Source organism: Hyla sarda, unplaced genomic scaffold, assembly GCF_029499605.1.
Source record: "Hyla sarda isolate aHylSar1 unplaced genomic scaffold, aHylSar1.hap1 scaffold_643, whole genome shotgun sequence".
Lineage (NCBI taxonomy): Eukaryota > Metazoa > Chordata > Amphibia > Anura > Hylidae > Hyla > Hyla sarda.
Genome location: NW_026610658.1, coordinates 77392 through 103697, shown reverse-complemented (window position 1 = coordinate 103697; position 26306 = coordinate 77392). Strand labels below are relative to the sequence as shown.

The following is a 26306-nucleotide window of genomic DNA, read 5'->3' as shown; positions in this document are numbered from 1 at the left end:
ATAGTCACATACACAGCAAAGGAGAGATGTTGTTTACACCTAGTGATGTCAGTGGTATTGAGTGACATCACAGCACAGTGCTAAGGCTCCTGGGCCTGGACACAGCAGCGGCTGCAATATCTCAACGGAGAATACGTTTATATATATGTGTGTGTGTGTGCGTATATATATATATATATATATATATATATATATATATATTTCTCCGCCGAAATCACTTTTAAACCCATTTCCACCTTTTTTTCCCTTCTCTTCCTCTTACTTTTTTTTCACGTTTTTTTACGTTTTTCTCCTTTTCGCCTCTTTTCTGGGCGTATTATTCTTCTTTTTCTTCTTTTTTTTCGTCTAATGCATACCCCATCAGTGCAGCAATGCTTATTCAATACCGCCAGCAGATGGAGACACTGGGGGATAATTTTCTAAGGATTTATACTGATTTTTCCTGTCTGAATTTGTCGCACAGAAAGTTGCAGGCCAAATATGTGTGACATTTCTGCGACTTTAGCTTCTAGAGCATTTTTACAACATTATACATAGGTGCTGAATACATAAAAAGCGACTGTTCAGCGACAGACAAGTCGCATCGGCTGAAAGTAGGCCAGAATGTCAGTCCATGTTGGAGCAGGTTTAGATACAGTCTAAAGTATAGATCTCAAAGTCTGTGCACAGAATTTAGCAAGGGCCTCGCACCTTCTGATGCATCAGGTAGGTGCACAATAGCATAGCCTAACCCTCTGTACTTTGGTCTATATTGATGCGGGACATAGACAGCCAGCTGATGACCAATCCATTAGTGCAATGGATGGCTGGAAGCATTTGTCTTTGCCTTTGCAATACCACAGAAGCAATGCATGGTCAATGTACAGCAATGACACACCTGTGTGAACAGCCAGGAGACCCCCCCCCCCCCCATGTTATGTTACATAGTTACATAGTTAGTACGGTCGAAAAAAGACATATGTCCATCAAGTTCAACCAGGGAATTAAGGGGTAGGGGTGTGGCGCGATATTGGGGAAGGGATGAGATTTTATATTTCTTCATAAGCATTAATCTTATTTTGTCAATTAGGAACATTCAGCACCCACCCGCTATCAAGGCAGCTGCCTATCATGTCATGCCCTACCTGCACAGGTGTGCTGGCTACTCAAATGATCCAATTAAGGAGGCCATTTAGTCAGCAGCAGCAGAAGTCCTGTGCCTGGACGCTCCAACAGCGGCCAGACACAAGCAGAAGCAGAAGCAGCAGAAGCAGCAGCAGCACCACCTTTTGTTTTTTGGCTGCAGCAGCAGCAAGGCCCACAGGGCTGGCTAGCTGGCTAGCCAGCAAGCAGGTAGCAATGAAAGTAGGAATCTTTCTTTTTAACCCTGTAAGGGGGTGGTGCACTGTACCCGAAGATACTGCCATATCGGGTCAATGCATAGGGCGACGGAAGCAAGCTTCGAAATCGGCCCCCGTTCTCAAAAATCCATTTAATATATGGTCCCCAGATAGGGGACGTATCAGATATTAAACTGATAAGAACAGATTTTTTACTTTTAGATATAATATTCTTAGACTAAAAGACCTTACGCAGTCCAGATTACACTTAGTCTGCTAAAAGCATATTCCACAGATGTAGATTCCAAAGACTTTTAGCCACTTTGTGACCTAATCTTTTTTTATCCAATAAATAGAAAACATACATCTCACTAAGAGCTAGGCGAACACAATTTTTAGAGGTAATAGTGTCTCTTTTAAAAAGAAGAATATTCCTCGTCTTCCATAGTGCAATTTTAATACAATTTATACTAATCCACAAAACCCGAGACTTCTCCACAGATAAAACATTATAAAATCCATATAAAATAACTTCATGATTTAAAAAATTAAGATCAGAAATGAATTTTAGTAAGGGTCCTATCAAATGCCATATCTCTTGGGCGTAAAAACAGTTCCAAAAAAGGTGTAAAACTGTTTCCTCACTAGGACACCCCATTCTCGGGCACTTTGCACTACGACACAATCCTCTTCTGTGTTGGAATTCTCTGGTAGGCAAACATTGATGTGCTATCTGCCAGGCCAGATCTTTTAAGTCATTAGATAAGAATCCCATATTCACCATCCTCCAAACTCTTAGAGATTTCTCAGTGGAATAATTAGATATTAAGCAAATCTGTTCTATCTTCCTGATTTCAGGAACTAATTTTCGTGCATTACTACAAATTTCTTGACTAAAATTAGCAATGCCATAAATACGAATAATCTTTTCTAAAACCACATAGTGCGCTGGGGGAATAAATAAGATTGGGGACGTTAAAGGTAAGGTTATCCACTTTCTTTTTCTGAAAATGTGACCTGCAGCATATTTTAAAAAATAAGACCAATAACAGTTTCTTTGCAAGCCATTAAAACACATAGAAAAAAAGTGAATATATAAAAACCTTTTTAAATCAGGCACATCCTTACCCCCCAATTTCTTTGTCTTCATCATTACATCTCTCCTGAGTTTATCCATTTTAGACCCCCATAAAAAATGAAAGCAAATCTTGTTTAAAAACTTTAAGGTGCGTTCACTCGGTGGGAAAACCAAGCTTAAATATAGCATGATAGGTAGCAACAAAGCTTTCATTATCAGTACTTTTCCTTCTATTGTTAATTTCCTCATTTTCCAAAAACTTATTTTCCTTTGCACTTTCTCTTTGACGATGGACCAGCTTTCCTCTCCATTATTTTCATTGTCAAAGATGACACCCAAGATTTTGATTTTATCATATTGCACATTCACCTCCGTATTGCCCCAATTCCCTATTGCAAAGCAATCACATTTATTTTTATTTAATTTGAAGCCAGAGCCCTCACAAAAAAATTCTGTCTGTCTGATAGCACGTTTCAGGGATGGTTCATCTGAACATAGAATATTAACATCATCCATATATGCTATCGTCTTTACGCTCTGTCCTCCACTTCCAGGGATTGGCACTCCTCTAATGAGCTTATCTTTTCTCAAAACATTCAACAGAGGTTCTATTGCACATATGAAAAGAATGGGTGATAGGGGGCACCCCTGTTTCACCCCAGACTGTAAACATACCTCTTGGGATAAAAAACCGTTAATTAAAATACGACTAAAACAGTTTTTATATAAAAGTGCAATTTTTCCAACAATAAAATCAGGAAAATTCATTTTCTTTAAAACCAACCATAAAAAATCATGAGAAACACGGTCATAAGCCTTTTGAAAATCCAAGGATAAAATTGCCAATTTCTGATCACATTGTTTCTGATACCATAAAACATCTTTTACAAGGTTTAGATGATCACTTATTTTCCTTCCAGGTACTCCGCATACTTGGTCACTGTGTATAACCTTAGCAATTACCTGCTTGAGCCTATTTGCTAAAATTTTTGCTAAAACCTTATAGTCTGTATTTAGCAGGGTAATAGGCCTCCAATTTTCTAATTTAGAGATGTCTCCTTTTTTAAAAATCAGAGTAACAACACCATCTCTCCAGGACGCAGGTAAAATCTCAGATTTAAAAGCACAGTTAAAAATACCTAAAAGATCATCTTTTAAAATGGACCAAAAACACAGATAAAATTCAACTGGCAACCCATCCGAACCAGGTGTTTTACCATTTAAAAAACTCTTAAAAGTGCTTAAAAGTTCAGGTAAAAAGATTTCATCACAAAGGCTCTCTTGGTCAGTTTTGTCAAGTTTTGAATCCAAGGTATCTAAAACATCATTAGTAAAGGAAATATCAATATCTTTTTTATTAAAAAGCTCCTGATAAAATACTTGTGCTTCTCGCAACATCTCTTCATTAGTTATCTTCCCTTCTATTACAGATATCATTTCTTTCTTTCCCACCACCTTCTTAAAAAAGAATCTCGAACACTTTTCATCATTCTCCAGACATTGCACCTTGCTGTTAAAAATCATTTCTTTTCCTTTTTGACTAATGGCATTTTTTATTTCATTTTTTGTCTGAGCAATAACATCATCCATCTCAAGCCCGGCTTGCTTTAGTTTATAATATGTTTGGATTTTAGTGTTTAACATTTTAAACCATAACTTTTTCTCCTTAGCCTTTTGGATGCCCACACGGATAAAAAACAGTTTAGTCCACTTTTTAACATCCTCCCACCAATCCAAAATATTTTTATATTGGGATTGACGCAATCTCCATTTGTTATAATCAGCGATAAAATCATTTTTTGTTTTCATGTCCTCTAATAAAGTAGTGTTGAGCTTCCAAACGCCTCTGCCTTTCTCTAGGCCAGGTAAAGTGACATGTGCATATAATAACTTATGATCAGAGAAAATATTCGATAAAAGAGAAACATCAACTAGATTAAAACTTTCCGATAAAAAAATAAAATCAATCCTGGATTTGCAGACATTATTTTCCCATGTGTAACCAGGGTCGCCTGGGTATTTTCTCCTCCAGACATCGGTAAAGTTAAAATCCTCAGTCATACTCTTAATCTGTTTCTCTGTTTTATCCACTCTGACATGCACACTTCCACTCTCACGATGATCACCACTCATACAACAATTAAAATCTCCAGCCATTAAAATAGGTGTTGAACCTGGGATAAAAGCCTGAATATCATTAATCAAGTCGGCTCTCTCATTTTTTTCAGGAGAAGCATAGATGTTAAAAAGCTTAATCTCCGAGCCATTGTACTTAATATTAACTAATAGCGCTCTACCAGGTATAATTTCTAAGAAGGACAAAACTTGTACATCTGAACCTCTAAACAAGATCCCAACACCTGAAGATCTGTTCAGATTGTCACCTGACCAGACCGATGGTCCCAAAGTCCAGCCACGACAAAGGTCCACATAATTTGGACTATGTTCAATTCCACATTCTTGTAAAAAGAACAGAGTACAGTCCAAGGTCTCTAAAAAACTAAACAAAGCAGCCCTTCTCGTAGGGCTCTTTAGACCTCTCACATTAAGAGAGGAGCACTTTAAGGAAGCTATTCGCTACTGGAGTTTGAGTCCGATATGAAACCCACAGGTGACTCCGGGCTTTCGAACTCTTTGATATTTTTTGGATCGGACGCTGATCTTATAGAAGGCCTCCATGCATGTTGACTGTCCTCACATTCGTCTGAGCTTTTTTTGACAGGCCGTTTAATGCCAAGTTGTGGCTCATCTCCGAGTTCCTTCTTCCGCTTGATCTCCTTCACGCCAACCTCCATGGCTTCACTGCTCACTAGTGACCCTCCACCACCAGAACCCTCCACAGAAGGTCTCCCCTCTGTCTCAGGCACAGCAGCAGAAAGGTCCATAAGCTCCGCCACGCCATCAGAAGTTACAGCCGGCTTTTCTGAAGGCGCCTCAGACCGCTGGGGTGCTTTCGCAGGTGGTACTTCAGCTTGCACTACACCCACTCTCCCCGCTACACGGTCAGCCCACGATCTAGCTACACTGGAACGGAGACTGCAATCTTTAAAGGCATGGCCTTCTTCACCACAAATGTTGCAGACAATTTTAGCACAGTCCTTAGAAACATGGCCTTCTTGATTGCACCGACCACAGCGAACTGTAGTGTCCGTGCAAACTTCCATAGTATGTCCGAATTTCTTACATTTCCTACAAAAAGTAGGCATCTCGGGATAAAACAAATAGCCCTTATCCCGACCGATAGAAAAGTTGGAGGGTGGATGACACAACCCTCCAATGCCAGTAGCATCCTCCTTCATTTTCACAAAAAACTTATGTTTCCCCGTCCATAGGTCTTCTGAATTCATCACCTTATGGGAATACTTAACAGAACTGCAGTATTTCCCCAAAAAGAGCTCAATATGGGACACAGTCACAAAGGGATTGTGCATACACACAACTAGAGGAATATCACCTCCAGTATACAACACTGTGACCGTGATCCCATCAAGCTCAGCAAGGTCTTGATTGCTTTTCAGCTTCTCAAAAAGATTCTGGCATGCATAAGCAGAGTCCAGAGTTAAGATGAAGCTGCCCTTCCGAGGATCTCTGAGACAGACGATGTTCTCTTTCTTCACCCCAAGAAGCTTGTAGAGAGTTTCTTTCACAAAATAAGAAAGTTGGACGAGTTCTTGCTTGTCTTCATCAACATCAAAGCGAAAGGAAAAACGAATCCGCGTTTCACCGGATGTAAGGTAACGGATGCGAACACCCATCTTGTCGATCGCCTTTTCGGTTCCTCGTAGCAACCCCCCTTGAAAAAGGTAGGACAAACTCCCAGGATCCTCCTGACCAGACACTTGATCTAGCCAAAAGGCCGAGAAGCGATAACCGTGAAAGGGGCGGGCCCAACAAGGTGCCCTTCATGGGCACTATCACTGCTTGCTGTCAGGGAGGCTGCCAGACAATTTTCCATGCACACTCTGGGCTGGGGGGCAGTCAACCACCAGTACACACAGCAGAACCTAAACCCATACCATTATTGCTAAGCAGCAAGACAGGGGCCCATTGCACTCCCACGGGGCCTTTTTAAATGCAATCCATAACCCGGATTTGCCAGGAACCCTTCTTACTCCTCCTACTTGCATGTGACACTGGGCTTAGGATCTGCATAGGAAACACACACACAAGCACACACCTACCTTTGTTGCCTGCAGATGCCTCCTTGGCTGTCCCCAAACGGTATCAAACCAACACCCACGGGAAGCTGTAAGCATAGAGGACATGCCTGCACCCCATTGGACTTACCTGTGTGGGTTAAACCCGGGTTATTTGACAACCTATGGCGGTGATGGTTCTGCTCAGGCAGAGCAGTGCTGATGCTCCTCATAAAGCTGTCGCTGCTGTGAAGGTTCTAGGTGACATCACAAATCCCTATGGTTACATACACAACAAAGCTGGGTTGTTGTTGTTTACACTCTGCAAGGCCTGTGGAAGTGAGTGACATCATAGCACTGTAGTTCTGAGGGTTCTAGATGGATGCAACAATCTCCTGTTGCTTCTATGAAGGCCATAATAGACGACATCACCAAACAGCTCCATAGTCACATACACAGCAAAGGAGAGATGTTGTTTACACCTAGTGATGTCAGTGGTATTGAGTGACATCACAGCACAGTGCTAAGGCTCCTGGGCCTGGACACAGCAGCGGCTGCAATATCTCAACGGAGAATACGTTTATATATATGTGTGTGTGTGCGCGTATATATATATATATATATATATATATATATATATATATATATATATTTCTCCGCCGAAATCACTTTTAAACCCATTTCCACCTTTTTTTCCCTTCTCTTCCTCTTACTTTTTTTTCACGTTTTTTTACGTTTTTCTCCTTTTCGCCTCTTTTCTGGGCGTATTATTCTTCTTTTTCTTCTTTTTTTTCGTCTAATGCATACCCCATCAGTGCAGCAATGCTTATTCAATACCGCCAGCAGATGGAGACACTGGGGGATAATTTTCTAAGGATTTATACTGATTTTTCCTGTCTGAATTTGTCGCACAGAAAGTTGCAGGCCAAATATGTGTGACATTTCTGCGACTTTAGCTTCTAGAGCATTTTTACAACATTATACATAGGTGCTGAATACATAAAAAGCGACTGTTCAGCGACAGACAAGTCGCATCGGCTGAAAGTAGGCCAGAATGTCAGTCCATGTTGGAGCAGGTTTAGATACAGTCTAAAGTATAGATCTCAAAGTCTGTGCACAGAATTTAGCAAGGGCCTCGCACCTTCTGATGCATCAGGTAGGTGCACAATAGCATAGCCTAACCCTCTGTACTTTGGTCTATATTGATGCGGGACATAGACAGCCAGCTGATGACCAATCCATTAGTGCAATGGATGGCTGGAAGCATTTGTCTTTGCCTTTGCAATACCACAGAAGCAATGCATGGTCAATGTACAGCAATGACACACCTGTGTGAACAGCCAGGAGACCCCCCCCCCCCATGTTATGTTACATAGTTACATAGTTAGTACGGTCGAAAAAAGACATATGTCCATCAAGTTCAACCAGGGAATTAAGGGGTAGGGGTGTGGCGCGATATTGGGGAAGGGATGAGATTTTATATTTCTTCATAAGCATTAATCTTATTTTGTCAATTAGGAACATTCAGCACCCACCCGCTATCAAGGCAGCTGCCTATCATGTCATGCCCTACCTGCACAGGTGTGCTGGCTACTCAAATGATCCAATTAAGGAGGCCATTTAGTCAGCAGCAGCAGAAGTCCTGTGCCTGGACGCTCCAACAGCGGCCAGACACAAGCAGAAGCAGAAGCAGCAGAAGCAGCAGCAGCACCACCTTTTGTTTTTTGGCTGCAGCAGCAGCAAGGCCCACAGGGCTGGCTAGCTGGCTAGCCAGCAAGCAGGTAGCAATGAAAGTAGGAATCTTTCTTTTTAACCCTGTAAGGGGGTGGTGCACTGTACCCGAAGATACTGCCATATCGGGTCAATGCATAGGGCGACGGAAGCAAGCTTCGAAATCGGCCCCCGTTCTCAAAAATCCATTTAATATATGGTCCCCAGATAGGGGACGTATCAGATATTAAACTGATAAGAACAGATACTACACTTGATCTTAGCCAAAAGGCCGAGAAGCGATAACCGTGAAAGGGGCGGGCCCAACAAGGTGCCCTTCATGGGCACTATCACTGCTTGCTGTCAGGGAGGCTGCCAGACAATTTTCCATGCACACTCTGGGCTGGGGGGCAGTCAACCACCAGTACACACAGCAGAACCTAAACCCATACCATTATTGCTAAGCAGCAAGACAGGGGCCCATTGCACTCCCACGGGGCCTTTTTAAATGCAATCCATAACCCGGATTTGCCAGGAACCCTTCTTACTCCTCCTACTTGCATGTGACACTGGGCTTAGGATCTGCATAGGAAACACACACACAAGCACACACCTACCTTTGTTGCCTGCAGATGCCTCCTTGGCTGTCCCCAAACGGTATCAAACCAACACCCACGGGAAGCTGTAAGCATAGAGGACATGCCTGCACCCCATTGGACTTACCTGTGTGGGTTAAACCCGGGTTATTTGACAACCTATGGCGGTGATGGTTCTGCTCAGGCAGAGCAGTGCTGATGCTCCTCATAAAGCTGTCGCTGCTGTGAAGGTTCTAGGTGACATCACAAATCCCTATGGTTACATACACAACAAAGCTGGGTTGTTGTTGTTTACACTCTGCAAGGCCTGTGGAAGTGAGTGACATCATAGCACTGTAGTTCTGAGGGTTCTAGATGGATGCAACAATCTCCTGTTGCTTCTATGAAGGCCATAATAGACGACATCACCAAACAGCTCCATAGTCACATACACAGCAAAGGAGAGATGTTGTTTACACCTAGTGATGTCAGTGGTATTGAGTGACATCACAGCACAGTGCTAAGGCTCCTGGGCCTGGACACAGCAGCGGCTGCAATATCTCAACGGAGAATACGTTTATATATATGTGTGTGTGTGCGCGTATATATATATATATATATATATATATATATATATATATATATATATATATTTCTCCGCCGAAATCACTTTTAAACCCATTTCCACCTTTTTTTCCCTTCTCTTCCTCTTACTTTTTTTTCACGTTTTTTTACGTTTTTCTCCTTTTCGCCTCTTTTCTGGGCGTATTATTCTTCTTTTTCTTCTTTTTTTTCGTCTAATGCATACCCCATCAGTGCAGCAATGCTTATTCAATACCGCCAGCAGATGGAGACACTGGGGGATAATTTTCTAAGGATTTATACTGATTTTTCCTGTCTGAATTTGTCGCACAGAAAGTTGCAGGCCAAATATGTGTGACATTTCTGCGACTTTAGCTTCTAGAGCATTTTTACAACATTATACATAGGTGCTGAATACATAAAAAGCGACTGTTCAGCGACAGACAAGTCGCATCGGCTGAAAGTAGGCCAGAATGTCAGTCCATGTTGGAGCAGGTTTAGATACAGTCTAAAGTATAGATCTCAAAGTCTGTGCACAGAATTTAGCAAGGGCCTCGCACCTTCTGATGCATCAGGTAGGTGCACAATAGCATAGCCTAACCCTCTGTACTTTGGTCTATATTGATGCGGGACATAGACAGCCAGCTGATGACCAATCCATTAGTGCAATGGATGGCTGGAAGCATTTGTCTTTGCCTTTGCAATACCACAGAAGCAATGCATGGTCAATGTACAGCAATGACACACCTGTGTGAACAGCCAGGAGACCCCCCCCCCCCCCCATGTTATGTTACATAGTTACATAGTTAGTACGGTCGAAAAAAGACATATGTCCATCAAGTTCAACCAAGGAATTAAGGGGTAGGGGTGTGGCGCGATATTGGGGAAGGGATGAGATTTTATATTTCTTCATAAGCATTAATCTTATTTTGTCAATTAGGAACATTCAGCACCCACCCGCTATCAAGGCAGCTGCCTATCATGTCATGCCCTACCTGCACAGGTGTGCTGGCTACTCAAATGATCCAATTAAGGAGGCCATTTAGTCAGCAGCAGCAGAAGTCCTGTGCCTGGACGCTCCAACAGCGGCCAGACACAAGCAGAAGCAGAAGCAGCAGAAGCAGCAGCAGCACCACCTTTTGTTTTTTGGCTGCAGCAGCAGCAAGGCCCACAGGGCTGGCTAGCTGGCTAGCCAGCAAGCAGGTAGCAATGAAAGTAGGAATCTTTCTTTTTAACCCTGTAAGGGGGTGGTGCACTGTACCCGAAGATACTGCCATATCGGGTCAATGCATAGGGCGACGGAAGCAAGCTTCGAAATCGGCCCCCGTTCTCAAAAATCCATTTAATATATGGTCCCCAGATAGGGGACGTATCAGATATTAAACTGATAAGAACAGATACTACACTTGATCTTAGCCAAAAGGCCGAGAAGCGATAACCGTGAAAGGGGCGGGCCCAACAAGGTGCCCTTCATGGGCACTATCACTGCTTGCTGTCAGGGAGGCTGCCAGACAATTTTCCATGCACACTCTGGGCTGGGGGGCAGTCAACCACCAGTACACACAGCAGAACCTAAACCCATACCATTATTGCTAAGCAGCAAGACAGGGGCCCATTGCACTCCCACGGGGCCTTTTTAAATGCAATCCATAACCCGGATTTGCCAGGAACCCTTCTTACTCCTCCTACTTGCATGTGACACTGGGCTTAGGATCTGCATAGGAAACACACACACAAGCACACACCTACCTTTGTTGCCTGCAGATGCCTCCTTGGCTGTCCCCAAACGGTATCAAACCAACACCCACGGGAAGCTGTAAGCATAGAGGACATGCCTGCACCCCATTGGACTTACCTGTGTGGGTTAAACCCGGGTTATTTGACAACCTATGGCGGTGATGGTTCTGCTCAGGCAGAGCAGTGCTGATGCTCCTCATAAAGCTGTCGCTGCTGTGAAGGTTCTAGGTGACATCACAAATCCCTATGGTTACATACACAACAAAGCTGGGTTGTTGTTGTTTACACTCTGCAAGGCCTGTGGAAGTGAGTGACATCATAGCACTGTAGTTCTGAGGGTTCTAGATGGATGCAACAATCTCCTGTTGCTTCTATGAAGGCCATAATAGACGACATCACCAAACAGCTCCATAGTCACATACACAGCAAAGGAGAGATGTTGTTTACACCTAGTGATGTCAGTGGTATTGAGTGACATCACAGCACAGTGCTAAGGCTCCTGGGCCTGGACACAGCAGCGGCTGCAATATCTCAACGGAGAATACGTTTATATATATGTGTGTGTGTGCGCGTATATATATATATATATATATATATATATATATATATATATATATTTCTCCGCCGAAATCACTTTTAAACCCATTTCCACCTTTTTTTCCCTTCTCTTCCTCTTACTTTTTTTTCACGTTTTTTTACGTTTTTCTCCTTTTCGCCTCTTTTCTGGGCGTATTATTCTTCTTTTTCTTCTTTTTTTTCGTCTAATGCATACCCCATCAGTGCAGCAATGCTTATTCAATACCGCCAGCAGATGGAGACACTGGGGGATAATTTTCTAAGGATTTATACTGATTTTTCCTGTCTGAATTTGTCGCACAGAAAGTTGCAGGCCAAATATGTGTGACATTTCTGCGACTTTAGCTTCTAGAGCATTTTTACAACATTATACATAGGTGCTGAATACATAAAAAGCGACTGTTCAGCGACAGACAAGTCGCATCGGCTGAAAGTAGGCCAGAATGTCAGTCCATGTTGGAGCAGGTTTAGATACAGTCTAAAGTATAGATCTCAAAGTCTGTGCACAGAATTTAGCAAGGGCCTCGCACCTTCTGATGCATCAGGTAGGTGCACAATAGCATAGCCTAACCCTCTGTACTTTGGTCTATATTGATGCGGGACATAGACAGCCAGCTGATGACCAATCCATTAGTGCAATGGATGGCTGGAAGCATTTGTCTTTGCCTTTGCAATACCACAGAAGCAATGCATGGTCAATGTACAGCAATGACACACCTGTGTGAACAGCCAGGAGACCCCCCCCCCCCCCCATGTTATGTTACATAGTTACATAGTTAGTACGGTCGAAAAAAGACATATGTCCATCAAGTTCAACCAGGGAATTAAGGGGTAGGGGTGTGGCGCGATATTGGGGAAGGGATGAGATTTTATATTTCTTCATAAGCATTAATCTTATTTTGTCAATTAGGAACATTCAGCACCCACCCGCTATCAAGGCAGCTGCCTATCATGTCATGCCCTACCTGCACAGGTGTGCTGGCTACTCAAATGATCCAATTAAGGAGGCCATTTAGTCAGCAGCAGCAGAAGTCCTGTGCCTGGACGCTCCAACAGCGGCCAGACACAAGCAGAAGCAGAAGCAGCAGCAGCACCACCTTTTGTTTTTTGGCTGCAGCAGCAGCAAGGCCCACAGGGCTGGCTAGCTGGCTAGCCAGCAAGCAGGTAGCAATGAAAGTAGGAATCTTTCTTTTTAACCCTGTAAGGGGGTGGTGCACTGTACCCGAAGATACTGCCATATCGGGTCAATGCATAGGGCGACGGAAGCAAGCTTCGAAATCGGCCCCCGTTCTCAAAAATCCATTTAATATATGGTCCCCAGATAGGGGACGTATCAGATATTAAACTGATAAGAACAGATACTACACTTGATCTTAGCCAAAAGGCCGAGAAGCGATAACTGTGAAAGGGGCGGGCCCAACAAGGTGCCCTTCATGGGCACTATCACTGCTTGCTGTCAGGGAGGCTGCCAGACAATTTTCCATGCACACTCTGGGCTGGGGGGCAGTCAACCACCAGTACACACAGCAGAACCTAAACCCATACCATTATTGCTAAGCAGCAAGACAGGGGCCCATTGCACTCCCACGGGGCCTTTTTAAATGCAATCCATAACCCGGATTTGCCAGGAACCCTTCTTACTCCTCCTACTTGCATGTGACACTGGGCTTAGGATCTGCATAGGAAACACACACACAAGCACACACCTACCTTTGTTGCCTGCAGATGCCTCCTTGGCTGTCCCCAAACGGTATCAAACCAACACCCACGGGAAGCTGTAAGCATAGAGGACATGCCTGCACCCCATTGGACTTACCTGTGTGGGTTAAACCCGGGTTATTTGACAACCTATGGCGGTGATGGTTCTGCTCAGGCAGAGCAGTGCTGATGCTCCTCATAAAGCTGTCGCTGCTGTGAAGGTTCTAGGTGACATCACAAATCCCTATGGTTACATACACAACAAAGCTGGGTTGTTGTTGTTTACACTCTGCAAGGCCTGTGGAAGTGAGTGACATCATAGCACTGTAGTTCTGAGGGTTCTAGATGGATGCAACAATCTCCTGTTGCTTCTATGAAGGCCATAATAGACGACATCACCAAACAGCTCCATAGTCACATACACAGCAAAGGAGAGATGTTGTTTACACCTAGTGATGTCAGTGGTATTGAGTGACATCACAGCACAGTGCTAAGGCTCCTGGGCCTGGACACAGCAGCGGCTGCAATATCTCAACGGAGAATACGTTTATATATATGTGTGTGTGTGCGCGTATATATATATATATATATATATATATATATATATATATATATATATTTCTCCGCCGAAATCACTTTTAAACCCATTTCCACCTTTTTTTCCCTTCTCTTCCTCTTACTTTTTTTTCACGTTTTTTTACGTTTTTCTCCTTTTCGCCTCTTTTCTGGGCGTATTATTCTTCTTTTTCTTCTTTTTTTTCGTCTAATGCATACCCCATCAGTGCAGCAATGCTTATTCAATACCGCCAGCAGATGGAGACACTGGGGGATAATTTTCTAAGGATTTATACTGATTTTTCCTGTCTGAATTTGTCGCACAGAAAGTTGCAGGCCAAATATGTGTGACATTTCTGCGACTTTAGCTTCTAGAGCATTTTTACAACATTATACATAGGTGCTGAATACATAAAAAGCGACTGTTCAGCGACAGACAAGTCGCATCGGCTGAAAGTAGGCCAGAATGTCAGTCCATGTTGGAGCAGGTTTAGATACAGTCTAAAGTATAGATCTCAAAGTCTGTGCACAGAATTTAGCAAGGGCCTCGCACCTTCTGATGCATCAGGTAGGTGCACAATAGCATAGCCTAACCCTCTGTACTTTGGTCTATATTGATGCGGGACATAGACAGCCAGCTGATGACCAATCCATTAGTGCAATGGATGGCTGGAAGCATTTGTCTTTGCCTTTGCAATACCACAGAAGCAATGCATGGTCAATGTACAGCAATGACACACCTGTGTGAACAGCCAGGAGACCCCCCCCCCCCCCCATGTTATGTTACATAGTTACATAGTTAGTACGGTCGAAAAAAGACATATGTCCATCAAGTTCAACCAGGGAATTAAGGGGTAGGGGTGTGGCGCGATATTGGGGAAGGGATGAGATTTTATATTTCTTCATAAGCATTAATCTTATTTTGTCAATTAGGAACATTCAGCACCCACCCGCTATCAAGGCAGCTGCCTATCATGTCATGCCCTACCTGCACAGGTGTGCTGGCTACTCAAATGATCCAATTAAGGAGGCCATTTAGTCAGCAGCAGCAGAAGTCCTGTGCCTGGACGCTCCAACAGCGGCCAGACACAAGCAGAAGCAGAAGCAGCAGAAGCAGCAGCAGCAGCACCACCTTTTGTTTTTTGGCTGCAGCAGCAGCAAGGCCCACAGGGCTGGCTAGCTGGCTAGCCAGCAAGCAGGTAGCAATGAAAGTAGGAATCTTTCTTTTTAACCCTGTAAGGGGGTGGTGCACTGTACCCGAAGATACTGCCATATCGGGTCAATGCATAGGGCGACGGAAGCAAGCTTCGAAATCGGCCCCCGTTCTCAAAAATCCATTTAATATATGGTCCCCAGATAGGGGACGTATCAGATATTAAACTGATAAGAACAGATACTACACTTGATCTTAGCCAAAAGGCCGAGAAGCGATAACCGTGAAAGGGGCGGGCCCAACAAGGTGCCCTTCATGGGCACTATCACTGCTTGCTGTCAGGGAGGCTGCCAGACAATTTTCCATGCACACTCTGGGCTGGGGGGCAGTCAACCACCAGTACACACAGCAGAACCTAAACCCATACCATTATTGCTAAGCAGCAAGACAGGGGCCCATTGCACTCCCACGGGGCCTTTTTAAATGCAATCCATAACCCGGATTTGCCAGGAACCCTTCTTACTCCTCCTACTTGCATGTGACACTGGGCTTAGGATCTGCATAGGAAACACACACACAAGCACACACCTACCTTTGTTGCCTGCAGATGCCTCCTTGGCTGTCCCCAAACGGTATCAAACCAACACCCACGGGAAGCTGTAAGCATAGAGGACATGCCTGCACCCCATTGGACTTACCTGTGTGGGTTAAACCCGGGTTATTTGACAACCTATGGCGGTGATGGTTCTGCTCAGGCAGAGCAGTGCTGATGCTCCTCATAAAGCTGTCGCTGCTGTGAAGGTTCTAGGTGACATCACAAATCCCTATGGTTACATACACAACAAAGCTGGGTTGTTGTTGTTTACACTCTGCAAGGCCTGTGGAAGTGAGTGACATCATAGCACTGTAGTTCTGAGGGTTCTAGATGGATGCAACAATCTCCTGTTGCTTCTATGAAGGCCATAATAGACGACATCACCAAACAGCTCCATAGTCACATACACAGCAAAGGAGAGATGTTGTTTACACCTAGTGATGTCAGTGGTATTGAGTGACATCACAGCACAGTGCTAAGGCTCCTGGGCCTGGACACAGCAGCGGCTGCAATATCTCAACGGAGAATACGTTTATATATATGTGTGTGTGTGCGCGTATATATATATATATATATATATATATATATATATATATATATATATATATATATATATATAGATATATATATATTTCTCCGCCGAAATCACTTTTAAACCCATTTCCACCTTTTTTTCCCTTCTCTTCCTCTTACTTTTTTTTCACGTTTTTTTTACGTTTTTCTCCTTTTCGCCTCTTTTCTGGGCGTATTATTCTTCTTTTTCTTCTTTTTTTTCGTCTAATGCATACCCCATCAGTGCAGCAATGCTTATTCAATACCGCCAGCAGATGGAGACACTGGGGGATAATTTTCTAAGGATTTATACTGATTTTTCCTGTCTGAATTTGTCGCACAGAAAGTTGCAGGCCAAATATGTGTGACATTTCTGCGACTTTAGCTTCTAGAGCATTTTTACAACATTATACATAGGTGCTGAATACATAAAAAGCGACTGTTCAGCGACAGACAAGTCGCATCGGCTGAAAGTAGGCCAGAATGTCAGTCCATGTTGGAGCAGGTTTAGATACAGTCTAAAGTATAGATCTCAAAGTCTGTGCACAGAATTTAGCAAGGGCCTCGCACCTTCTGATGCATCAGGTAGGTGCACAATAGCATAGCCTAACCCTCTGTACTTTGGTCTATATTGATGCGGGACATAGACAGCCAGCTGATGACCAATCCATTAGTGCAATGGATGGCTGGAAGCATTTGTCTTTGCCTTTGCAATACCACAGAAGCAATGCATGGTCAATGTACAGCAATGACACACCTGTGTGAACAGCCAGGAGACCCCCCCCCCCCCCATGTTATGTTACATAGTTACATAGTTAGTACGGTCGAAAAAAGACATATGTCCATCAAGTTCAACCAGGGAATTAAGGGGTAGGGGTGTGGCGCGATATTGGGGAAGGGATGAGATTTTATATTTCTTCATAAGCATTAATCTTATTTTGTCAATTAGGAACATTCAGCACCCACCCGCTATCAAGGCAGCTGCCTATCATGTCATGCCCTACCTGCACAGGTGTGCTGGCTACTCAAATGATCCAATTAAGGAGGCCATTTAGTCAGCAGCAGCAGAAGTCCTGTGCCTGGACGCTCCAACAGCGGCCAGACACAAGCAGAAGCAGAAGCAGCAGAAGCAGCAGCAGCACCACCTTTTGTTTTTTGGCTGCAGCAGCAGCAAGGCCCACAGGGCTGGCTAGCTGGCTAGCCAGCAAGCAGGTAGCAATGAAAGTAGGAATCTTTCTTTTTAACCCTGTAAGGGGGTGGTGCACTGTACCCGAAGATACTGCCATATCGGGTCAATGCATAGGGCGACGGAAGCAAGCTTCGAAATCGGCCCCCGTTCTCAAAAATCCATTTAATATATGGTCCCCAGATAGGGGACGTATCAGATATTAAACTGATAAGAACAGATACTACACTTGATCTTAGCCAAAAGGCCGAGAAGCGATAACCGTGAAAGGGGCGGGCCCAACAAGGTGCCCTTCATGGGCACTATCACTGCTTGCTGTCAGGGAGGCTGCCAGACAATTTTCCATGCACACTCTGGGCTGGGGGGCAGTCAACCACCAGTACACACAGCAGAACCTAAACCCATACCATTATTGCTAAGCAGCAAGACAGGGGCCCATTGCACTCCCACGGGGCCTTTTTAAATGCAATCCATAACCCGGATTTGCCAGGAACCCTTCTTACTCCTCCTACTTGCATGTGACACTGGGCTTAGGATCTGCATAGGAAACACACACACAAGCACACACCTACCTTTGTTGCCTGCAGATGCCTCCTTGGCTGTCCCCAAACGGTATCAAACCAACACCCACGGGAAGCTGTAAGCATAGAGGACATGCCTGCACCCCATTGGACTTACCTGTGTGGGTTAAACCCGGGTTATTTGACAACCTATGGCGGTGATGGTTCTGCTCAGGCAGAGCAGTGCTGATGCTCCTCATAAAGCTGTCGCTGCTGTGAAGGTTCTAGGTGACATCACAAATCCCTATGGTTACATACACAACAAAGCTGGGTTGTTGTTGTTTACACTCTGCAAGGCCTGTGGAAGTGAGTGACATCATAGCACTGTAGTTCTGAGGGTTCTAGATGGATGCAACAATCTCCTGTTGCTTCTATGAAGGCCATAATAGACGACATCACCAAACAGCTCCATAGTCACATACACAGCAAAGGAGAGATGTTGTTTACACCTAGTGATGTCAGTGGTATTGAGTGACATCACAGCACAGTGCTAAGGCTCCTGGGCCTGGACACAGCAGCGGCTGCAATATCTCAACAGAGAATACGTTTATATATATGTGTGTGTGTGCGCGTATATATATATATATATATATATATATATATATATTTCTCCGCCGAAATCACTTTTAAACCCATTTCCACCTTTTTTTCCCTTCTCTTCCTCTTACTTTTTTTTCACGTTTTTTTACGTTTTTCTCCTTTTCGCCTCTTTTCTGGGCGTATTATTCTTCTTTTTCTTCTTTTTTTCGTCTAATGCATACCCCATCAGTGCAGCAATGCTTATTCAATACCGCCAGCAGATGGAGACACTGGGGGATAATTTTCTAAGGATTTATACTGATTTTTCCTGTCTGAATTTGTCGCACAGAAAGTTGCAGGCCAAATATGTGTGACATTTCTGCGACTTTAGCTTCTAGAGCATTTTTACAACATTATACATAGGTGCTGAATACATAAAAAGCGACTGTTCAGCGACAGACAAGTCGCATCGGCTGAAAGTAGGCCAGAATGTCAGTCCATGTTGGAGCAGGTTTAGATACAGTCTAAAGTATAGATCTCAAAGTCTGTGCACAGAATTTAGCAAGGGCCTCGCACCTTCTGATGCATCAGGTAGGTGCACAATAGCATAGCCTAACCCTCTGTACTTTGGTCTATATTGATGCGGGACATAGACAGCCAGCTGATGACCAATCCATTAGTGCAATGGATGGCTGGAAGCATTTGTCTTTGCCTTTGCAATACCACAGAAGCAATGCATGGTCAATGTACAGCAATGACACACCTGTGTGAACAGCCAGGAGACCCCCCCCCCCCCATGTTATGTTACATAGTTACATAGTTAGTACGGTCGAAAAAAGACATATGTCCATCAAGTTCAACCAGGGAATTAAGGGGTAGGGGTGTGGCGCGATATTGGGGAAGGGATGAGATTTTATTTTTCTTCATAAGCATTAATCTTATTTTGTCAATTAGGAACATTCAGCACCCACCCGCTATCAAGGCAGCTGCCTATCATGTCATGCCCTACCTGCACAGGTGTGCTGGCTACTCAAATGATCCAATTAAGGAGGCCATTTAGTCAGCAGCAGCAGAAGTCCTGTGCCTGGACGCTCCAACAGCGGCCAGACACAAGCAGAAGCAGAAGCAGCAGAAGCAGCAGCAGCACCACCTTTTGTTTTTTGGCTGCAGCAGCAGCAGCAAGGCCCACAGGGCTGGCTAGCTGGCTAGCCAGCAAGCAGGTAGCAATGAAAGTAGGAATCTTTCTTTTTAACCCTGTAAGGGGGTGGTGCACTGTACCCGAAGATACTGCCATATCGGGTCAATGCATAGGGCGACGGAAGCAAGCTTCGAAATCGGCCCCCGTTCTCAAAAATCCATTTAATATATGGTCCCCAGATAGGGGACGTATCAGATATTAAACTGATAAGAACAGATACTACACTTGATCTTAGCCAAAAGGCCGAGAAGCGATAACCGTGAAAGGGGCGGGCCCAACAAGGTGCCCTTCATGGGCACTATCACTGCTTGCTGTCAGGGAGGCTGCCAGACAATTTTCCATGCACACTCTGGGCTGGGGGGCAGTCAACCACCAGTACACACAGCAGAACCTAAACCCATACCATTATTGCTAAGCAGCAAGACAGGGGCCCATTGCACTCCCACGGGGCCTTTTTAAATGCAATCCATAACCCGGATTTGCCAGGAACCCTTCTTACTCCTCCTACTTGCATGTGACACTGGGCTTAGGATCTGCATAGGAAACACACACACAAGCACACACCTACCTTTGTTGCCTGCAGATGCCTCCTTGGCTGTCCCCAAACGGTATCAAACCAACACCCACGGGAAGCTGTAAGCATAGAGGACATGCCTGCACCCCATTGGACTTACCTGTGTGGGTTAAACCCGGGTTATTTGACAACCTATGGCGGTGATGGTTCTGCTCAGGCAGAGCAGTGCTGATGCTCCTCATAAAGCTGTCGCTGCTGTGAAGGTTCTAGGTGACATCACAAATCCCTATGGTTACATACACAACAAAGCTGGGTTGTTGTTGTTTACACTCTGCAAGGCCTGTGGAAGTGAGTGACATCATAGCACTGTAGTTCTGAGGGTTCTAGATGGATGCAACAATCTCCTGTTGCTTCTATGAAGGCCATAATAGACGACATCACCAAACAGCTCCATAGTCACATACACAGCAAAGGAGAGATGTTGTTTACACCTAGTGATGTCAGTGGTATTGAGTGACATCACAGCACAGTGCTAAGGCTCCTGGGCCTGGACACAGCAGCGGCTGCAATATCTCAACGGGGAATACGTTTATATATATGTGTGTGTGTGCGCGTATATATATATATATATATATATATATATATATATATATATATATATATATTTCTCCGCCGAAATCACTTTTAAACCCATTTCCACGTTTTTTTCCCTTCTCTTCCTCTTACTTTTTTTTCACGTTTTTTTACGTTTTTCTCCTTTTCGCCTCTTTTCTGGGCGTATTATTCTTCTTTTTCTTCTTTTTTTCCGTCTAATGCATACCCCATCAGTGCAGCAATGCTTATTCAATACCGCCAGCAGATGGAGACACTGGGGGATAATTTTCTAAGGATTTATACTGATTTTTCCTGTCTGAATTTGTCGCACAGAAAGTTGCAGGCCAAATATGTGTGACATTTCTGCGACTTTAGCTTCTAGAGCATTTTTACAACATTATACATAGGTGCTGAATACATAAAAAGCGACTGTTCAGCGACAGACAAGTCGCATCGGCTGAAAGTAGGCCAGAATGTCAGTCCATGTTGGAGCAGGTTTAGATACAGTCTAAAGTATAGATCTCAAAGTCTGTGCACAGAATTTAGCAAGGGCCTCGCACCTTCTGATGCATCAGGTAGGTGCACAATAGCATAGCCTAACCCTCTGTACTTTGGTCTATATTGATGCGGGACATAGACAGCCAGCTGATGACCAATCCATTAGTGCAATGGATGGCTGGAAGCATTTGTCTTTGCCTTTGCAATACCACAGAAGCAATGCATGGTCAATGTACAGCAATGACACACCTGTGTGAACAGCCAGGAGACCCCCCCCCCCCCATGTTATGTTACATAGTTACATAGTTAGTACGGTCGAAAAAAGACATATGTCCATCAAGTTCAACCAGGGAATTAAGGGGTAGGGGTGTGGCGCGATATTGGGGAAGGGATGAGATTTTATATTTCTTCATAAGCATTAATCTTATTTTGTCAATTAGGAACATTCAGCACCCACCCGCTATCAAGGCAGCTGCCTATCATGTCATGCCCTACCTGCACAGGTGTGCTGGCTACTCAAATGATCCAATTAAGGAGGCCATTTAGTCAGCAGCAGCAGAAGTCCTGTGCCTGGACGCTCCAACAGCGGCCAGACACAAGCAGAAGCAGAAGCAGCAGAAGCAGCAGCAGCACCACCTTTTGTTTTTTGGCTGCAGCAGCAGCAAGGCCCACAGGGCTGGCTAGCTGGCTAGCCAGCAAGCAGGTAGCAATGAAAGTAGGAATCTTTCTTTTTAACCCTGTAAGGGGGTGGTGCACTGTACCCGAAGATACTGCCATATCGGGTCAATGCATAGGGCGACGGAAGCAAGCTTCGAAATCGGCCCCCGTTCTCAAAAATCCATTTAATATATGGTCCCCAGATAGGGGACGTATCAGATATTAAACTGATAAGAACAGATAAGGTTTCAACAAAAATTTATTGAATAAATAAGAAACCATACAAAATTTAAAATGCAAAATAATAAAAGGTTCACAAAAGTTTTAAAATACAAATAATAAAACCAGTAATAAAAGGAGAAAAAATAAAAATGGCAGGATAAAACATTATACAAATGTCATAAAAACTGATTATACTGTTATTTCGTTCCATAGAGGCAGACACCACATGGATGCTGCCTCGCTGGCCCCCAACTGTTTCTTGTCTCTTAGGTAATAGATGTACATCTCACTCAGGGCCAGCTTTATACAGTTTTTAACATCAATAAAATCATGTTTAAAAAGTAAGATGTTCCTAACTTTCCAGATGGCATTTTTAAAACAATTAATAATCATCCAGCAGATCATCTGCTGTTTAAAATTGGGGCAGTTAAAAAGACCGTAAAAGACACATTCGTGATTAAAATCTTTTAGGCCGCAGGCCCACTTCAAAAGTGGGCCTACCTTCCTCCAAAGCTCCCGTGCAAAAGGGCAGTTCCAAAATATGTGCAGCACCGTTTCGTCCACTCCGCAGCCATCTCTCGGGCACTTGGCTCTCGCCACCAGTCCTCGCCTGTGCTGAAACTCACGAGTAGGGAGGCACTGGTGGACGATTGCCCAGGCAAGATCCCTGTGTACATTCGCCAGAAACTTCCCGTACACGTTCCGCCATACCTTTTTGGATCTTGCCTGTGTGAAATTGGACACTGCCAGGGTAACCTCACTCCGCCTGAGGACCTTTGATACCTTTCTCTGGTCCCCCAGTATGTCAGGCTCCAAATCTTGGAGACCTAGGAGCCTGACTGTCTTTTCCAACACCACATAATGTTTTGGGGGACACAGAAGCACCGGAGCGTTCAGAGGGATGCGCAACCATCTTTTAAAAACCATGCCCGCAGCGTACCTTAAAAAGCAGCTAAAAATGCCATCGGATTTAATAATTTTAAAACAGAAACAGAAATACTTTATGTAAAAGAAAGTAAAAAGGTTAGGAACATCTTTCCCGCCATTATCTTTACTTTTGTACATAAAATCACGCTTTAATTTCTCCATTTTTGAACCCCATAAAAAAGTAAAAACAATTCTAGTTACTTTTTTAATGTATAAAATAGATGGAGGAAATACCATGGCAATGTATAGCATAATAGGGAGTAAAACCATCTTTATTATTAAAATCTTCCCCTCCATGGTAAGGTTTCTAAGATTCCACATTAAAATCTTCTTCTCCATCTTAGCTATAGCTGAATCCCAGTTAGGGCTCCCATCATTGACCTGGTTAAAAACAATACCTAAAACTTTAATTTGATCCTGTTGCATTGTGACTCCTGGGGTGATGGATGAATCCCAGGAGCCAATATAAAAACAGTCACATTTATCTGTGTTTAGCTTAAAACCAGAGACCTCGCAGAAATAGCTGGTGTTCCTCAATGCCCCCCTCATGGATGGAGAGTCCGGGCACAGTATGGTGACATCATCCATGTACCCCAACACCTTTAGATGGGTCCCTCCTCCACCAGGTATCGGTACGCCTCTTACTACCCGGTCTTTTCTGAGGAGGGCCATCAGTGGTTCGATTGCGCAAATAAAAAGGAGTGGGGACAGGGGGCAGCCCTGTTTGACACCTGATAAAAGAGGAACACCGCTGGTTAAAAAGCCATTAACAGAGACTTGACTAAAACAGGATCGGTATAAAAGCATGATTCGGCTTAAAATCGTTTCAGGCACTGCCATCTTTTTAAGAACTAAAAACAGGTATTCATGGGAGACCCTATCAAAGGCTTTTTCAAAGTCTAAGGATAAAATTGCTACAGTTTGATTTCTATCCTTAAAATACCATAAAACATCTCTTAAAATATTTAGGGATTCAGCTATAGACCTTCCAGGTACCCCACAAACCTGATTTGGGTGAATTAATTTATGAATAAAAGGTTTAAAACGGACAGCTAATAACTTGGCTAAAACTTTATAATCAACATTTAAAAGTGTGATGGGGCGCCAATTTTTTAGCATATCCTTTTCACCCTTTTTAAAAAATAATGATACAATCCCCCTCCTCCAGGAAGGGGGAAGTTCATTAACAATAAAAGTTTCTTTATACAATAAAACCATATCATCCTTTAAAATATCCCAAAAAGCTAAATAAAATTCGATGGGTAAACCATCTTCCCCAGGGGCCTTCCCACTAGAAAAACTTTTAAAAACAAATAAAAGTTCATCTAAGTTAAGATCACGGGATAAAACCTCCTGGTCTAAAACATCTAGCTTAAAATCAAGGGAATTAAGAACATGTTCTAAAAAGGATGGATTAAGATCTTTCTTATTAAAAAGAAGCTGGTAGAAGTTAAAAACTGCATCTAACATGCCTTTTGGAGTGGATTCACCCTCAAGGTTTTGGATGATATCCCTCCTATTCATCACTTTTTTAAAAAAGAAACGGGAACATTTCTCGCCCTCCTCCAGGTGCTGCACATGTGAGTTAAAAATGATTTGTTTCCCTTTCTTTTCTATGGCATGTTTTATTTCAGTTTTAAGGTTTAAAATATCATTTTCTACATCCATACCAGCTTCTTTCAATTTAAAAAGTACATTTAAACGCATGTTAAGAACATAAAACCACTGTTTTTCCATTTTTGCCTTCTTCTTACCTGCTTTGATAAAAAAAAATCTGATTTTAGATTTGGTGCCCTCCCACCAGTGCAGCATAGGCTCGTGGGGTTTTCTTTGTGATTGCCAGCATTGGTAGGTCCGCACAAACTCCTCTTTTATCTCAGGGTCCTCTAGGAGTGTGGTGTTTAATCTCCAGAGGCCCCTTTTTGCTTTTTGCTCCCCCTCTAGCTCCAGGCCCACCAAGAGGAGCTTATGATCAGAGAAGATATTCTGCTCGAGCGTGCATTTCAGGGGTTTAAAAGCTCTAGAGGAAAAAATAAAATCGATTCTGGAGCTCACTCTTCCATTGGACCATGTGGCGCCTGGGTCCTCCGGCAAGAGATCCTTCCAGCAATCTTTCAAATTAAAATCATCAATAAAATTTTTAAGCAGGTAAGAAGTGTGGTCTTTACGATTAATATCCCCACCCTGCCGGTGTTCCCCATCACGTATGCAGTTAAAATCACCTCCCACCAGCAGGGGGGAAGACCCAACACAAAACAGTGGTAAAATTTCAAATAGTTCTGCCCGCTCCTGTTTATCAGGAGGGGCATACACATTTAAAACACGAATTAAAAGTCCATTAAAATATAGATGAATTAAAAGAGCTCTGCCAGGCACAATCTCAGTTACTGTATGAATAGAAAAGGACTGGCCTCGGCAGAGCAGCCCAACACCCACAGAACGACAGTCATTTGCACCGGACCATATGGATGGGCCCAGCTTCCAGTCTTCTTTTAAGTCTTTATAGTCCATTTTACTAGGGATTCCACATTCTTGTAGCAGGCAAAGGTCAAAGTCACATGTCTCTAGATAAGAAAATAAAGCAGCCCTGCGATCAGGGCTCTTTAAGGACCTCACATTGAGTGAGGCAATTTTTACAGGGATAGGCATAGTTTATGGAGAGTCCGTGCTTGGAGAATCAAAGTCAATAATAAGCTGCGTACCGTCATCCCCCGCCTGCGGGGTCATCAGCTCCTTGATGTTCTGAGGGTCGGAGCTTGAGATCGATGATGCCCCGACCCTGAGCTCGCTCTCGTCCGAACTACGGCACGCCGCTTTCCTTTGAATGTCTTCCTCTTCTTCTTCTCTTTGTCTTTTAAATGTCACACTGCTGTCCATATCCTCTGTGTTGCTCTCACTCGATGTAATCTCTGGCCCCCGGCTGATGGATCTGCGTCTTCTTTCATCATTTGACGACTGGAACTGCTGCACAGGGGCCTGTGAGGCCTCTTTTCCGGAACCTTTGCCGCTACCTTGGGAAGTTTTCATCGCTTGTTCCCCAGCAAGCGTTGCTGAGGACTGTTGCTCCAACTTCCCCATCGATCGACGATGGCCAGTTTTACCCACCGGGTCCACTGCTGGCGGGGCAGCAAACCCTGGTTTGGCGCCACTTGTCTTCTTGGCCCT

At 43.8% G+C, this 26306-nt stretch overlaps 7 non-coding genes and 1 pseudogene across 7 annotated transcripts; all 8 read right to left on the bottom strand.

The window, feature by feature from the left end:
* Positions 1-1374: 1374 nt before the first annotated feature.
* LOC130342163 (U2 spliceosomal RNA) lies at positions 1375-1550 on the bottom strand (annotated as a pseudogene).
* Positions 1551-8356: 6806 nt separating this feature from the next.
* On the bottom strand, positions 8357-8547 carry LOC130342202 (U2 spliceosomal RNA). The gene has a single exon (XR_008881888.1). It is a non-coding gene; the product is annotated as a U2 spliceosomal RNA (small nuclear RNA).
* Positions 8548-10645: 2098 nt separating this feature from the next.
* LOC130342201 (U2 spliceosomal RNA) lies at positions 10646-10836 on the bottom strand. The gene has a single exon (XR_008881887.1). It is a non-coding gene; the product is annotated as a U2 spliceosomal RNA (small nuclear RNA).
* Positions 10837-12919: 2083 nt separating this feature from the next.
* Positions 12920-13110, bottom strand: LOC130342200 (U2 spliceosomal RNA). Its single transcript, XR_008881886.1, has one exon. It is a non-coding gene; the product is annotated as a U2 spliceosomal RNA (small nuclear RNA).
* A 2097-nt stretch (positions 13111-15207) lies between these two features.
* Positions 15208-15398, bottom strand: LOC130342199 (U2 spliceosomal RNA). Its single transcript, XR_008881885.1, has one exon. It is a non-coding gene; the product is annotated as a U2 spliceosomal RNA (small nuclear RNA).
* A 2122-nt stretch (positions 15399-17520) lies between these two features.
* LOC130342197 (U2 spliceosomal RNA) lies at positions 17521-17711 on the bottom strand. The gene has a single exon (XR_008881884.1). It is a non-coding gene; the product is annotated as a U2 spliceosomal RNA (small nuclear RNA).
* A 2082-nt stretch (positions 17712-19793) lies between these two features.
* On the bottom strand, positions 19794-19984 carry LOC130342195 (U2 spliceosomal RNA). Its single transcript, XR_008881882.1, has one exon. It is a non-coding gene; the product is annotated as a U2 spliceosomal RNA (small nuclear RNA).
* A 2096-nt stretch (positions 19985-22080) lies between these two features.
* Positions 22081-22264, bottom strand: LOC130342161 (U2 spliceosomal RNA). The gene has a single exon (XR_008881862.1). It is a non-coding gene; the product is annotated as a U2 spliceosomal RNA (small nuclear RNA).
* Between the last annotated feature and the right edge of the window lie 4042 nt (positions 22265-26306).